A 17,174-nucleotide genomic window follows, 5' to 3' on the forward strand; every position below is an offset into this window, starting at 1 on the left:
AAGAAATCTGAGCGAGGGAAAAATTTCCTACCCTCAAACAAGTCATTCATGGCCAAACGGTAATAGGTGAGGAAAAAATTCTTGAATTGTGAGCATCAGGGATGTCTGAAGATATATTGGCACAAGCGTCATGTCTCAACTTTGTTTCGTTAAGGAGATATGACGATTTGAAAATGCCTCTCGTTAGAGAATTCCAGCGCTGATTTTGAAGAAACTCTCCATTGAGTTTCTATGGAGAGTTTTGAGACTTTATGTTACTCTGAGGAGATTTGCAAAAAATCTATAACTCCCACAACAATGATAGTGACATTTTCTGAAAGCCAGCAAAAATACCTACGTTTTCATGTATAATTTGTGGGGTTGAGTGGAAATTGAGCGAGTAGCAAGAAGTTGTTCAGACATGAAGAGAAAATTCAGAAAGGACGAGTGCACACTCTGAGTTAATTGCATAGCAACCATAACAACGCATGTATTTTCTGAAAATCACAATTTTGCAACTGAAAACTTGACGAGGTATAAAATTAAAACGGTAGAAGATCTGAAAAAGCTGAATCATTCTGGAATAGCCCAATAGTCTGAGAACATTTTAAAGTCTGAATGGAGTTTCTAGGTGAAAGTATGACAAAGTAGTTAAGTTTCAAAAACAAGCAAGTTTTAGCAGAATTGTGGAAGTTTTCCATTCATTTCAATGGGACAAATTAAAGGAAAAAAGTGTAATATTTTAAAAAGTATAATAGTAATAAACACCAAAAGTCATAGCACACATTAGCAGAAAGAGCAGAACAGTATAGAGTTTGAACGGAGAAAATCGGCTGAAAACTGAGGCAGTAGATAGACGGCAAAAACGACGGAAGCAACTTGAAGAATAACTAGAAAAATTTGCATTTCCTGCGAAAATGCTGTGTGGATGCCTTAATGCTGAAGCTGTCTGCTCAAAAACTGAAAAAGATGAAAAGTTGCAAAAAGTTGTATGGTGGTGAAAAAAATGTTGCCTTGAGCAGGATTTGAACCTGGCCCTCTTAGTCTCAAGGCGGTAACTCATCTCACTGTGCCAAAGTCACTCTCAATTACGCAAACTCATTTTCACAAAGAAGAGGTGGAGAGACTGACAATTTTGCTGAAATGAGCAGAAGCTGCTGAGAATTGTGCTGGTAAGAGGAGAAAAGGCTGAAAATTTTGCAGAAAAGAGGTGAATCAGCAGAATTTCTGCTTAAAAGAGTTTTTCCTGAAAACAGCTGAGATTTGTGCTAATAAGAGGTGAAAAGGCTGAAAATTTTGCAGAAGAGGTGAACAAGCAGAATTTGGGCTGAAAAGAGGTGAAAATTCTGCTGAAAACAGTTCAGTCAGCAGAAGTTCTGCTGAAAAGTGTTCTGCAGAACTCTTTTCAGAATTCTGCTGAAAAGATGTTTTTGCTGAAAATAGCTGAAAAAGCTGGGAAACTGAAAATTTTGCTGAAAAGGGGTGAAAAGCTGAAATTGAGTTAAAAAGTTTCTCTGCGTAAAACAGGCTTCTGCTTAAAACAGCTAATAAGTTGAGATTTGTGCTGAAAACAGGTGTTCAAATCCCATGACCAGGATTTAAACCTGGCCCTTCTGGTCTCAAGGAAGCTACACATCTCACTGAACTAAACTTGTTCCGACAAACACAAGAGATGGAGAAACTGACAATTTTGCTAAATGAGCAGAAGCTGCTGAGTTTTGTGCTGAGAAGATGTGAAAAGCTGAAAAATTTGCAGAAAGAGGTGAATCAGCAGAATTTCTGCAGAAAAGATGGAAAGAAGAAGAACATTGCACTGAAAAGAGGTAAATCAGCAGAATTTCTGCTGAAAAGAGTTTTTTTTCTGAAAACAGCCCCAAAAATGGAATTTGTGCTGAAAAGGGGTGAAAAAAATGAAAATTTTGCTGAAAAGGGGTGAAGAAGGTAAAGTATACCAAATCAAAGTATTTGTGCCAAAACATAGTGTTTCTGCCATATTGTGGTATTTGTGCCACAAAAGTTACTACATTACAACATGAATACGGATTAAAGATGAAAGAAACTGGCAACAAATTCCTCCACTACAAACCAGTCTGATACCACTTCTTTGCAGTGTTCACATTTACTAAGGCACTACCCAAAAGGCGTCACAAGAGGGCACTCCAACACAAGAGATGACCTATGTACACTGATGCACTTAGTAACAGTCAGCCTCCTACTTAGACACTACGTAATACAGCGATATTACAGTGTACAAATTCACATAAATATGATTTGGCAGAAATACTAAACTTTGGCACAAATACTATAATTGAGTACAAGTACTCTAAGATAACAGAAATACTATGATTTAGCAGAAATACAATGTTTTGCAGAAACACTGTAATTTCACTCAAATACTATGAGATAGCAGTAATACTATGATTTGGCAGAAATGCTACGTTTTAGTACAAATACTATGACAAAGCAGAAATACTATGACTTAGAAGTAATACTATCACAAAAGGGATTCCTCAAAATACTGTGAAATTGCAGTAATTCTATGATTTGGCAGAAATACGGTACTTCATACAAATACAATGCTTTGGTACAAATACTATATTTTGGTTTGAATACTATGATTTGCAACAAATACTATGATTTGCACAGTAGTATGATTTAGTACAAATAATACGAATTGGCAGAAATACTGTGACTTAGTAGTAATACTATAACATAACAGATATACTGTTATGTTGCAGACAGTCTATGTTTGAACCTGGCCCTCCTGGGCTCAGGCGGCTACTACTCATCTCACTGTGCCAAACTGACTCTCACAAGGAAAGAGATGGAGAGACTGACAATTATGGTGAAATGAGCAGAAGCTGCTGAGAATTGTGCTCATAAGAGGTAAAAGGGCTGAAAATTTTGCAGAAAAGAGGTAAATCAACAGAATTTCTGCAGAAAAGAGGGAAAGAAGCAGAACATTGCGCTGAAAAGAGGTGAATGAGCAGAATTTCTGCTGAAAAGAGGCAGAACAACCTGGTTCTGCTCAAATTCACCAATCAGAGGTACTGCTTCTGTCTGCTTCATCAGGCTGTTTACTTGTATGTATTTCTGCCATGTGGTGTTGACAAGAATCTGAGGTCCATATTAGAAAAGCTGCTAAAATCATAAAACTTTGCAGAATTGTAATAAATTAGCAATATAAATTACAGGTCTGTGATAGTGTATAAATTTGTAGTGAAAAAAAAACGTGGACCAAGGTGGGATTGAACCCACGACCTTTGAGCTGCAGAGCCGTGTCATTACTGATTGCGCCACCTGGAAAGGGGCGGCGGTCTGAAAGACAGATACTTGGGCAGTCAGAAATAGATCGCGGTGAGAGGCGAAAAACGCCGTTTTGGAGTTACAAAACGTCGTGTAACTCAAAAACTAGGAGGGCTAGCAGCATAATTCTTGTACTGGGTGAATCAGCGGACTTTGGTGTATTTTGACTGCGATTTTCATAGCTCGTTCTACCTCCGTCGCGGAGATATGACGAGAGAAGAAACGGCTTCATTTCCAGAGTTTGAAGACTGAGAGAAGGACAGATTTCCACCCTCAAACAAACGTAATTCATTGCTCAACGGTAAGATAATTGTAAAACTGCTTCCACTGTGAGTGTCAGCAGTGTCTGAAGATATATTGGCACAAGCCTCATGTCCTAACTTTGCTTTGTTAAAGAGATATGGCGATTTTAAAATGCCTCCCGTTACAGAATTTCAGCTCTGAATTTCAAAACCTCCCCATAGACTTTGAATGGGAGTATTGAGACCTTGTGTCACCCGAGGCAAATTGCAAAAAAACGGTAAATCTCACAATAAAGATAGTGACATTGTCTGAAAGCCAGCAAAAATACCTACGTTTTGATGTATAATTTGTGGGGTTGAGTGGAAATTGAGTCAGTAGCAAGAAGTTGTTTAGACATGAAGAGAAAATTCAGAACGGACCAGCACTCACTCTGACTTAATTGCATAGCAACCATAGCAACGCATGTATTTTCTGAAAAATCACAATTTTGCAACTGAAAACTTAAAGAGGTATAAAATTAAAACGGTAGAAGATCTGAAAAAGCTGAATCATTCAGGAATAGCCCAATAGTCTGAGAACATTTTAAAGTTTGAATGGAGTTTCTAGGTGAAAGTATGACAAAGTAGTTAAGTTTCAAAAACAAGCAAGTTTTAGCAGAATTGTGGAAGTTTCCATTCATTTCAATGGGACAAATTAAAGGAAAAAAGTGTAATATTTTAAAAAGTATAACAGTAATAAACACCAAAAGTCATAGCCGGCATTAGCAGAAAGAGCAGAACAGTTTAGAGTTTGAACGGAGAAAATCGGCTGAAAACTGAGGGAGTAGATAAGTGCCAAAAAGTGTACGGAAGCAACTAGGGGAATAATAATAAAGAAGAAAGAGAAACAGGAAAACAATAGTGTGGAAGCCCTTTAGGGCATCCACACAACTAGAAAAATTTGCATTTCCTGCGAAAATGCTGTGTGGATGCCTTGACGCTGAAGCTGTCTGCTGAAAAGCTGAAAAGATGAAAAGTTGCAAAACGTTGTTGTGGAGAGACGGACAATTCTGCTGAAATGAGCAGAAGCTGCTGAGAATTGTGCTGATAACAGGTGAAAAGGCTGAAAGTTTTGCAGAAAAGAGGTGGATCAGCAGAATTTCTGCAGAAAAGAGGCAAAGAAGCAGAAACTTGCGCTGAAAGAGATGAATCAGCAGAGTTTCTGCTGAAAAGAGTTTTTTTTCTGAAAACAGCCAAAAAGCTGGAATTTGTGCTGAAAAGGGTGAAAAAAAATGAAAATTTTGCTGAAAAGGGTGAAGAAGCTAAAGTATACCAAATCAAAGTATTTGTGCCAAAACATAGTGTTTCTGCCATATTGTGGTACTACTACATTACAACATGAATACGGATTAAAGATGAAAGTAACTGGCAACAAATTCCTCCACTACAAAACCAGTCTGATACCACTTCTTTGCAGTGTTCACGTTTACTAAGGTTCTACCCAAAAGGCGCCACAAGAGGGCACTCCAACACAAGAGATGACCTATGTACACTGATGCACTTAGTAACAGTCAGCCTCCTTGAATTGGCAGAAATACTGTGATTTAGTAGTAATACTATAACATAACAGATAGACTGTGATGTTGCAGACATACTATGTTTTTGCACTACTCATTTGTAGTGAAAAAAAATAGCAATATAAATTACAGGTCTGTGATAGTGTATAAATTTGTAGTGAAAAAAAATGTTGACCAAGGTGGGATTGAACCCACGACCTTTGAGCTGCAGAGCCGTGTCATTACTGATTGCGCCACCTGGCAAGAGGGCAGGCGGCTGAAAACAAAGAGATCAGCAATCAGAAATAGATCGCGGTGAGAGGTGAAAGCGCCGCTTTTTGGAGTTACAAAGCGTCGTGTAACTCAAAAACTAGGAGGGCTATCAGCATCAGAAGTTGCTGAAAACAAGCGAAAAAGCAGAATTATCTGCTAAAAAAGAGGTGTAGACGCGTTTGATGGAGATGGCTTTATGTGTAAGGGTACACTGAAGAGTGTCAAGAAAGCAGAGTGCATGCAAGTGGGTATGATGTGTAGCAACTGTCACAGGTAGGACTTGAACCTCTGCCACCGGGTCTCACAGTAGCTTCTCAACCCTCTGAGCCAAATGAGGTTTGGTCACAAAGGGGGTGGGTGCCTAAAACACAGAGACTTGAGCAGTCAGAATTAGATCGCGGTGAGGCGTAAAACGCCGATTTTTCGGAGTTACAAAACGTCGTGTAACTCAAAAACTAGGTGGGATAGAAGCACAATTCTTGTACTGGGTAAATCAGCAGACTTTGCTGAACTTTGACTGCGATTTTCATAGCTCTTTGTACCTCCGTCGCGGAGATATGACGAGAGAAGAAACGGCTTCATTTTAAGAGTTGGAAAACAAACGTAATTTATGGCTCAACAGTAAGATGACAGTAAAACTGCTCCAACTGTGACTGGCAGCACTGTCTGAAGATGAATTGGAACAAGCTTCTCATCTTAACTTTGCTTTATTAAAATTATTATGGCACATACAAGTCTTGCAAATAAGCACACAGGGAAAGCTTGAGCTTGTAATTCCACCCAAGCTGGTAGGAGAAGCTTTTTATTAAACACTTGCTTGTTCTACAATGTGCTTCAAGGGTCAATAACAGCATAACAGAACTCACTTATGGTACTGCATTCTTCCTTCCTATAAAACAATAACTGTCAGTGACTTTGTACCATAGTATAAACACAACATTCAAGACAACAGTTAAAAGTAACGTAACCATAAACAATGAAACAAGAACATCTAAACAGCAGCACATGTCCCAAGGCATGATGGGAGAGGACTAGCTGTTCCCCAACACGCCACATTATTTATGATTTATGATTTGGCAGAAACACTGGGACTTGGTATGATTTACATGAAATACTTTGATTTAGCAGAAAAACTATAATCTAGCAGAAAGCACCTCAGCATAGCAGAAATTCTATGAGCAGAATTACTAGGATTTAGCACAAACGCTATGATTTGTCTCAAAAACCTTTATTTTGCAGTTATATTGTGATTTGGCAGAAATACTGTGCTTTGGAGCAAATACCAAAATTTGGCAGAAATACTATGAGCAGTAATAATATAACGAAAGCAGAAATACAAATATTTTGTGGAAATACTATGATACTATGAAAAGCTAAAAGCGATGAAAAGTTGCAAAAAGTTGTATGGTGGTGAAAAAAAAAATGCCCCACTGAGCAGGATTCGAACCTGGCCCTCCTGGTGGCTATTCATTTCCCTGAGCCAAAGTCATTCTTACAAAGAAGAGGTGGAGAGACGGACAATTCTGCTGAAATGAGCAGAAACTGCTGAGAATTGTGCTGATAAGAGGTGAAAAGGCTGAAAATTTTGCAGAAAAGAGGTGAATCAGCAGAATTTCTGCAGAAAAGAGGCAAAGAAGCAGAAACTTGTGCTGAAAAGGGGTGAAAAAATGAAAATTTTGCTGAAAAGGGTTGAAGAAGCTAAAGTATACCAAATCAAAGTATTTGTGCCAAAACATAGTGTTTCTGCCATATTGTGGTACTACTACATTACAACATGAATGAAGATGAAAAGAAACTGGCAACAAAGTCCTCCACTACAAAACCAGTCTGATACCACTTCTTTGCAGTGTTCACGTTTACTAAGGCACTACCCAAAAGGCGCCACAAGAGGGCACTCCAACACAACAGATGACCTATGTACACTGATGCACTTAGTAACAGTCAGCCTCCGTGGATTGGCAGAAATACTGTGATTTAGTAGTAATACTATAACATAACAGATATACTGTGATGTTGCAGACATAGTATGTTTTGCACTACTCATTTGTAGTGAAAAAAAAAATAGCAATATAAATTACAGGTCTGTGATAGTGTATAAATTTGTAGTGAAAAGAAATGTCGACCAAGGTGGGATTGAACCCATGACCTTTGAGCTGCAGAGCCCTGTCATCACTGATTGCGCCACCTGGGAAGGGGCGGGTGGCTGAAAAACAAAGAGATCAGCAATCAGAAATAGATCGCGGTGAGAGGCGGCGCGCCGCTTTTTGGAGTTACAAAACGTCGTGTAACTCAAAAACTAGGAGGGCTATCAGCATAATTCTTGTACTGGTTGAATCAGCGGACCTTGGTGTAGTTTGACTGCACTATGATTTGGCACAAATACTATGTTTTAGCACAAAAATATGTTTTGGCTCAAAAACTTGTATTTTGCAGTTATACTATGATTTGGAAGAAAACTATGCTTTGGAAGAAACACTATGCTTTGGAACAAATACCATGATTTGGCAGAAATACTATGAGCAGTAAATAATATAACATAGCAGAAATACTATTATTTGGGTGAATGCTATTGTTTGGCACAAACACTATGATTTAGCACTGTACAGAAAGGTGTACGTCAGTTTAATGCTGGGTGGTGCTGCAATAGTAGCTATCCTCGGTCAGAAGGAGAGGCTGTCATCCAGGGATTAGATTACCACAGGTGGAGTTTATTGGCAGTCAGATGGATGTTACAGGGAGATATGGCATACAGTAGGAGGATGTGGAGGGGTGATATGGTGTGGTTTCTATGATTAAGAACAGGGTATACATTACAACAAGAATACTGGATTAAAGATTAAAGAAACTGGCAACAAATTCCTCCACTACAAACCAGTCTGATACCACTTCTTGCAGTGTTCACATTTATTAAGGCACTACCCAAAAGGCGTCACAAGAGGGCACTCCAACACAAGAGATGACCTATGTACACTGATGCACTTAGTAACAGTCAGCCTCCTACTTAGCCACCACGTAATACAGCGATATTACAGTGTACAAATTCACATAAATATGATTTGGCAGAAATACTAAACTTTTGCTCAAATACTATAATTGAGTACAAGTACTCTAAGATAACAGAAATACTATGATTTAGCAGAAATACAATGTTTTTGCAGAAACACTGTAATTTCACTCAAATACTATGAGATAGCAGTAATACTATGATTTGGCAGAAATACTACGTTTTAGTACAAATACTATGACAAAGCAGAAATACTATGACTTAGAAGTAATACTATCACAAAAGGTTCCTCAAAATACTATGAAATTGCAGTAATTCTATGATTTGGCAGAAATACGGTACTTCATACAAATACAATGCTTTGGTACAAATACTATATTTTGGTTTGAATACTATGATTTGCAACAAATACTATGATTTGGCACTAGTAGTATGATTTAGTACAAATACTACGAATTGGCAGAAATACTGTGACTTAGTAGTAATACTATAACATAACAGATATACTGTTATGTTGCAGACAGTCTATGTTTTGCACAAATACCACAATATGGCAGAAATACTATGTTTTAGCACAAATACTATGATTTGGTATAAATACTATGTTTTGGCACATATACCTTATTCAGCAGATATACTATAACATAACAGAAATTCTACGACATAGTAGTAATACTATAACATAACGAAATATTAATTGGGCACAAATACTATAATTTGGCACAAGTACCATGTTTTTGTAAAATCCCATAATTTGGCACAAATACTATGATATGGCAGAAATACTATGATTGGGTACAAATACTATGATTGGGCAGAAATACTATGTTTCAGTACAAATACTATGATTTAGCAGAAATACTATGTTTTAACATAAATACTATTTTTGGCAGAAATTTCTGCTAAAGGTACTATTTCTGCCTTTTGGCAGAAATACTGTAATTTGGCATAAATACTATGATTTGGGATAAATACTATGATTTGACAGATATACTATATTCAGTATATATACTATAACATAACAGAAATACTTCCACCTAGTAGTAATACTATAATATATCAGAAATATTCTGATTTGGCCCCAAAACCATGATTTGGCACAAATACCATGACTTGGCAAAAATACTATGATTTAGCAGAAATACTATGATTGAGCAGAAGTACTAAGATGTAGTAGAAGTACTTTGATTTAGCAGAAATACTATTATGGAGGAGTAATACTTTAACATGAGAGAAATATTGAGACACACACACACACAGAGCGCAAAGTGAACAGGAGCTGTTAAGAGTCTGGGCTTGGTATATCTAGGTCAGCTAAATTAGCTGCACCTGCTGTAATCAGCCACACACACACACAGACACAGAGAGAGGTGTGAGTTTTCTTCAGTGTATTTCTGACATTCAGGATTCCCCTCGAACAAATGGCCATAATTTCCTAACCGTAGGGGCTAGAACGCTCATTCTGACACCGTTTTGTTCAGAAGAGATGGGGAATCTGCAGGTCTTCTTAATTCAGAGATAAAATATAAATTATTGAAGATATATGACTTGTAATACACTGTAACTGAGTAGAGGCGAAGCAAAACTGCCTTGACTTGCCCTCAAACAACGTTTTGTAACTCTAAATCTATATGGAGCATCAAAATCATTCTTTCACCGTAAGAAACAGCAGGCTTTGGTGAACAGTCATGGGAATTTTCAGGTCTCTGTTGAAATCAATCAAAAAGATATGACGAGAGAAAAAAAGTGCCTCATTTCCAGAGTTTGAAATCTGAAGAAATCTGAGCGAGGAAAAATTTCCTACCCTCAAACAAGTCATTCATGGCCAAACGGTAATAGGTGAGGAAAAAATTCTTGAATTGTGAGCATCAGGGATGTCTGAAGATATATTGGCACAAGCGTCATGTCTCAACTTTGTTTCGTTAAGGAGATATGACGATTTGAAAATGCCTCTCGTTAGAGAATTCCAGCGCTGATTTTGAAGAAACTCTCCATTGAGTTTCTATGGAGAGTTTTGAGACTTTATGTTACTCTGAGGAGATTTGCAAAAATCTATAACTCCCACAACAATGATAGTGACATTTTCTGAAAGCCAGCAAAAATACCTACGTTTTCATGTATAATTTGTGGGGTTGAGTGGAAATTGAGCGAGTAGCAAGAAGTTGTTCAGACATGAAGAGAAAATTCAGAAAGGACGAGTGCACACTCTGAGTTAATTGCATAGCAACCATAACAACGCATGTATTTTCTGAAAAATCACAATTTTGCAACTGAGAACTTAAGAGAGATAAGATTAAAACGGTAACAGATCTGAAAAAGCTGAATCAGACAGGAATAGCCCAATAATCTGAGAACATTTTAAAGTTTGAATGGAGTTTCTAGGTGAAAGTATGACAAAGTAGTTAAGTTTCAAAGACAAGCAAGTTTTAGCAGAATTGTGGAAGTTTCCATTCATTTCAATGGGACAAATTAAAAGAAAAAAGTGTAATATTTTAAAAAGTATAACAGTAATAAACACCAAAAGTCATAGCCATCATTAGCAGAAAGAGCAGAACACTATAGAGTTTGAACTGAGAAAATCGGCTGAAAACTGGGAAAGTAGTTAAGTGCCAAAAAAGTGTCTGGAAGCAACTAGAGGAATAACTAGAAAAATTTGCATTTCCTGCGAAAATGCAGTGTGGATGCTGTAATGCTGAAGCTGTCTGCTGAAACTAGCTGAAAAAGCTGAAAAGTTGCAGAAATTGTAAAAACTTTGCAGAAGCAAAGGAACTTTGCTAAAATGTAGTAACTTAGCAGAACTGTAATATCTTAGAGGAAACATAATACTTGGCAGAAATACAATAGCATAGCAGAACTTAGCAGAAATATTGTAACTTACCAGAAACATGATAACTTCTCAAAAATACAAGAATTTAGGAGAAATAGTATAAGATAACAGAAAGAATATATTTAGCCAAACATTCTTAAACATTACAGAAATACTATGATTTAGAAAAACAGTACAACATAGCAGAAATGCTGCGATTTACCAGAGACACTGTAATTTACTATTAATATTGAATTTTTTTTTAAAAAATACAATGTTTTAGCACAAATACTGTAATTTGACAGAAATACTATCATTTGTCAGAAATACTATGTTTCAGCAGAAATACTCTGGTTTAGCACAAATATTATAACATAGCAGTAATACAATTATATAGCAGAAATGCTATATTTAGAAAGAAAAAATATAATATAGTAGAAATACTATGATTTAGCAGAAATACTGTAATCAGCACATATAGTGTAACATGACAGAAATTCCTCGACTTAGTAGTAATACTATAACATAAAACAATTGTTATGATTTGGCACAAAAACCATAATTTGGCAAAATACTATGATTGAGCAGAAATACTATGATTGAGCAGAAGTACTAAGATGTAGTAAAAGTACTTTGATTTAACAGAAATACAATTATGGAGGAGTAATACTTTAAAATGGGAGAAATATTGATACACACACATACACAGAGCCTAAAGGGAACAGTATTTGTGCCATGGAGTGTTAAGAAGAATCTGAGGTCCATATTAGAAAAGCTGCTAAAATCATAAAAGTTTGCAGAATTGTAATAAATAATGAATATGAATTAGTGGTCTGTGATAGTGTATTAATTTGTAGGAAAAAACACATGTTGCCCAAGGTGTAATTGAACCCACGACCTTTGGGTTGCAGACCTGTGTCATTACCAACTGCGCCACTGGGAAAGAGAGCGAGTGCCTGGAAAACAGGGTGATGAGCAGTCAGAATTAAATCGCGGTGAGGCGAAAAACGCTGTTTTGGAGTTACAAACGTCGTGTAACTCAAAAACTAGGTGGACTAGAGGCATAATTCTTGTACTGGGTGAATCAGCGTACTTTCGTGTACTTTGACTGTGATTTGCATTGCTCTTTGTACATCTGTCGCTGAGATATGACGAGAGAGAAGAAAGGGCAGACCTCAGATATGATTGGCTGGCTGGGAAGCCGTGCAGGCCCTGATATGTAAATTTTATATGTATCAGTCCTCACAGAGGATTAGCTGCCTGGGGACCTGGCAGAAATATATACAAATAGTATGATTAAGCATAAATACTACATTTAGTAGAAATACTATGTTTTAGCACAAATACTATAAAATGGCAGAAATACTATAATTAAGCAGAAATACTATATTTGGCAGAAACACTATATTTAGTACAAATCTTATGAAATAGCAGAAATAGTATGATTTAGCAGAAATGCTGTATTTAGCACAAATACTGAAAAGCAGCAGAAATGCTATGACTTAGCACAACAGTAATAACTTATAGAAAAATTGGAAAAGCAAAATGGACAGCTGGAAAAATCCTGAACATGCTAAGGGTCCCTCAAATCTAATTGTTAATTGAAAAAAAAAATCAGCAAAAAAGAATAACAGTCACACAATCACAAATATGGGCACATATTGAAACACACATGCACAGAAAGACACACACAGGACCAAATTCAGTCAACCAGTCTAAATATATTGAATTTAAATGATATAATAAGATGCTCCCATCAAAAGGCTCTCTCTCGCTCTCTCTCTCTCTCTCTCTCACACACACACACACACACACACACACACACACACACACACACACACACACACAGAGCCTAAAGGGAACAGTATTTGTGCCATGGAGTGTTAACAAGAATCTGAGGTCCATATTAGAAAAGCTGCTAAAATCATAAAAGTTTTCAGGATTGTAATAAATAATGAATATGAATTAGTGGTCTGTGATAGTGTATTAATTTGTAGGGAAAAAACACATGTTGCCCAAGGTGTAATTGAACCCACGACCTTTGGGTTGCAGACCTGTGTCATTACCAACTGCGCCACTGGGAAAGAGAGCGGCGCCTGGAAAACAGGGTGATGAGCAGTCAGAATTAGATCGCGGTGAGAGGCGAAAAACGCCGTTTTGGAGTTACAAAACGTCGTGTAACTCAAAAACTAGGTGGACTAGAAGCATAATTCTTGTACTGGGTGAATCAGCGACTTTCGTGTACTTTGACTGTGATTTGCATTGCTCTTTGTACATCTGTCACTGAGATATGACGAGAGAAGAAAGGGCAGACCTCAGATATGATTGGCTGGCTGGGAAGCCGTGCAGGCCCTGATATGTATTTGTATGTATCAGTCCTCACAGAGGATTAGCTGCCTGGGGACCTGGCAGAAATATATAGAAATAGTATGATTAAGCATAAATACTACATTTTTTAGAAAAACTATATTAAGCACCAATCGTATAAAAAGCAGAAATACTATATTAAGCAATATAAATATCCTCTAAAAATCCTATAAAAAGCAGTAAAACTGTACTATGATTTGGTAGAAAAACCCTAATTAATCAAAAATACTATATTTGGCAGAAATAGCAGAAACACTATATTTAGCACAAATCTTATGAAATAGCAGAAAGAGTATGATTTAGCAGAAATGCTGTATTTAGCACAAATCTCATAAAATAGCAGACATAGTATGATTTTGCAGAAATGCTGTATTTAGCACAAATACTAAAAAGCAGCAGAAATGCTATGACTCAACAGAATAGTAATAACTTAAACAGAAAAATTGGAAAAGCAAAATGAACAGCTGGAAAAATGCTGAACATGCTAAGGGTCCCTCAAATGTAATTGTTAAATGAAAAAAAAATCAGCAAAAAAAAAAGTATAACAGTCACACAATCACAAATATGGACACATATGGAAACACACATGCACAGAGAGACACACAAAGGATCAAATTCAGTCAACCAGTCTAAATATATTGAATTTAAATTATACAATAAGATGCTCCCATAAAACTCTCTCTCGCCCTCCCTTTCTCTCTCTCTCTGTCACACACACACACACACACACACACACACACACACACACACACACAGGGAGAGACAAGCAAGTTTCTAGGTCAGTCAAGCAGCCTGGGAGCTGCTAAATTTGAATCCACCAATCAGAGAGGCTGTGTACTTTTTCCCATAAAACAGGTGCTGCCGTTTTACACACTCAGCACAGTGAGAGACAGGATTTGTGCAGTGTATTTCTCATAGTGAGGATTCCTCTCAAACAAATGGCCATAATTTCCTAACCGTGAGGGGCTAGAACGGTCATTCTTACACCGTTTTGTTCAGAAGAGATGGGGGAATCTTCAAGTGTTAACAATTTATCATTAAAATATGAATTATTAAAGATATTTGACTTCTAATGCACCATAACTGAGTAGAGGCGAAGCAAAAACTGCCTTGACCTGCCCTCAAACAACGTTTTCTAACTCTAAATCTATTTGGAGTATCGATATAATTCTTTCACCGTAAGAGACAGCAGGCTTTGGTGAACAGTCATGGAAATTTTCAGGTCTTTGTGGAAATCTATCAAAAAGATATGACGAGAGAAAAAAGTGGTTCATTTCCAGAGTTTGAAAGCTGAAGAAATCTGAGCGAGGGACAAATTTCCTACCCTCAAACAAACCCAATTCATGGCCAAATGGTAATAGGTGAGAAAGAAATTCTTGAATTGTGAGCGTCAGGAGTGTCTGAAGATATACTGGGACAAGCCTCATGTCTTAACTTCGCTGCGTTAAGGAGATATGACGATTTGAAAATGCCTCTCATTAGAGAAATCCAGCGGTGATTTTGAACAAGCTCTCCATTGACTTTCTATGCAGAGTTTCCAGACTTTGTGTTAGTCTGAGGAGATTTGCCAAAATTCTATTATACAGAAATACTGTAATCAGCACATATACTGTAACATGACAGAAATTCCTCCACTTAGTAGTAATACTATAACATAACACAAATATTATGATTTGGCACAAAAACCATGATTTGGCAAAATACTATGATTTAGCAGAAGTACTAAGATGTAGTAAAAGTACTTTGATTTAACAGAAATACAATTATAGAGGAGTAATACTTTAAAATGGGAGAAATATTGATACACACACACATACACAGAGCCTAAAGTGAAGAGTATTTGTGCCATGGAGTGTTAACAAGAATCTGAGGTCCATATTAGAAAAGCTGCTAAAATCATAAAAGTTTGCAGAATTGTAATAAATGATGAATATGAATTAGTGGTCTGTGATAGTGTAGTAAATTGTAGGTTAAAAAAACATGTTGACCAAGGTGTAATTGAACCCACGACCTTTGGGCTGCAGACCTGTGTCATTACAAACTGTGCCACTGGGAAAGAGAACAGCGCCTGGAAAACAGGGTGATGAGCAGTCAGAATTAGATCACGGTGAGAGGCAAAAGAGCCGTTTTTGGGAGTTACAAAACGTGGTGTAACTCAAAAACTAGGTGGACTAGAAGCATAATTCTTGTACTGGGTGAATCAGCGGACTTTGGTGTACTTTGACTGCGATTTTCATTGCTCTTTTGTACATCTGTCGCTGAGATATGACGAGAGAAGAAAGGGCAGACCTCAGATATGATTGGCTGGCTGGGAAGCCGTGCAGGCCCTGATACGTAAATTTGAATGTCTCAGTCCTCAGAGGATTGGCTGCCTGGGGACCTGGCAGAAATATATAGTAATAGTATGATTAAGCATAAATACTACATTTAGCAGAAATACTGTATTAAGCACAAATCCTATAAAAAGCAAAAATACTATATTGAGCAATATAAATATCCTATAAAAATCTTATAAAAGCAAAAATACTGTACTATGATTTGGTAGAAAAACTATAATTAATCAGAAATACTATATTTGGCAGAAATACTATATTTAGCACAAATCTTATAAAATAGCAGAAATAGTATGATTCAGCACAATAGTAATAACTTAAACAGAAAAATTGGAAAAGCAAAATGAACAGCTGAAAAAATGCTGAACATGCTAAGGGTCCCTCAAATGTAACTGTTAAATGAAAAAAAAATCAGCAAAAAAAGTATAACAGTCACACAATCACAAATATGGACACATATGGAAACACACAAGCACAGAGAGACACACACAGGATCAAATTCAGTCAACCAGTCTAAATATATTGAATTTAAATCATACAATAAGATGCTCCCATAAAAAGGCTCTCTCTCCCTCTCTCTCTCTCTCTCTCTCTCTGTCACACACACACACACACACACACACACACACACACAGGAGAGAGGAGCAAGCAACTTTCTAGGTCAATCAAGCAGCCTGGGAGCTGCTAAATTTGAATCCACCAATCAGAGAGGCTGTGTACTTTTTCCCGCCAAAACAGGTGCAGCCGTTTTTACACACACGCAGCACAGAGACAGGATTTCTGCAGTGAATTTCTCATAGTGAGGATTCCTCTCAAACAAATGGCCATAATTTCCTAACTGTAGGGGCTAGTACAGTCATTCTTACACCGTTTTGTTCAGAAGAGATGGGGGAATCTTACAGTGTTGACAATTTATCATTAAAATATGAATTATTGAAGATATTTGACTTCTAATGCACCATAACTGAGTAGAGGCAAAGCGAAAACTGCCTTGACTTGCCCTCAAACAACGCTTTCTAACTCTAAATCTATTTGGAGTATCGATATCATTCTTTCACCGTAAGAGACAGCAGGCTTTGGTGAACAGTCATGGAAATTTTCAGGTCTGTGTGGAAATCCATCAAAAAGATATGACGAGAGAAAAAGTGCCTCATTTCCAGAGTTTGAAATCTGAAGAAATCTGAGCGAGGGACGAATTTCCTACCCTCAAACAAATGTAATTAATGGCCAAATGGTAATAGGTGAGAAAAAAAAAATCGTACACTGTGAGCGTCAGGAGTGTCTGAAGATATATTGGCACAAGCCTCATGTCTTAACGTCGCTTTGTTA

The sequence above is a fragment of the Oreochromis aureus genome, unplaced genomic scaffold (genome assembly GCF_013358895.1).
Source record: "Oreochromis aureus strain Israel breed Guangdong unplaced genomic scaffold, ZZ_aureus HiC_scaffold_375, whole genome shotgun sequence".
In the NCBI taxonomy this organism is placed as follows: Eukaryota; Metazoa; Chordata; class Actinopteri; order Cichliformes; family Cichlidae; genus Oreochromis; species Oreochromis aureus.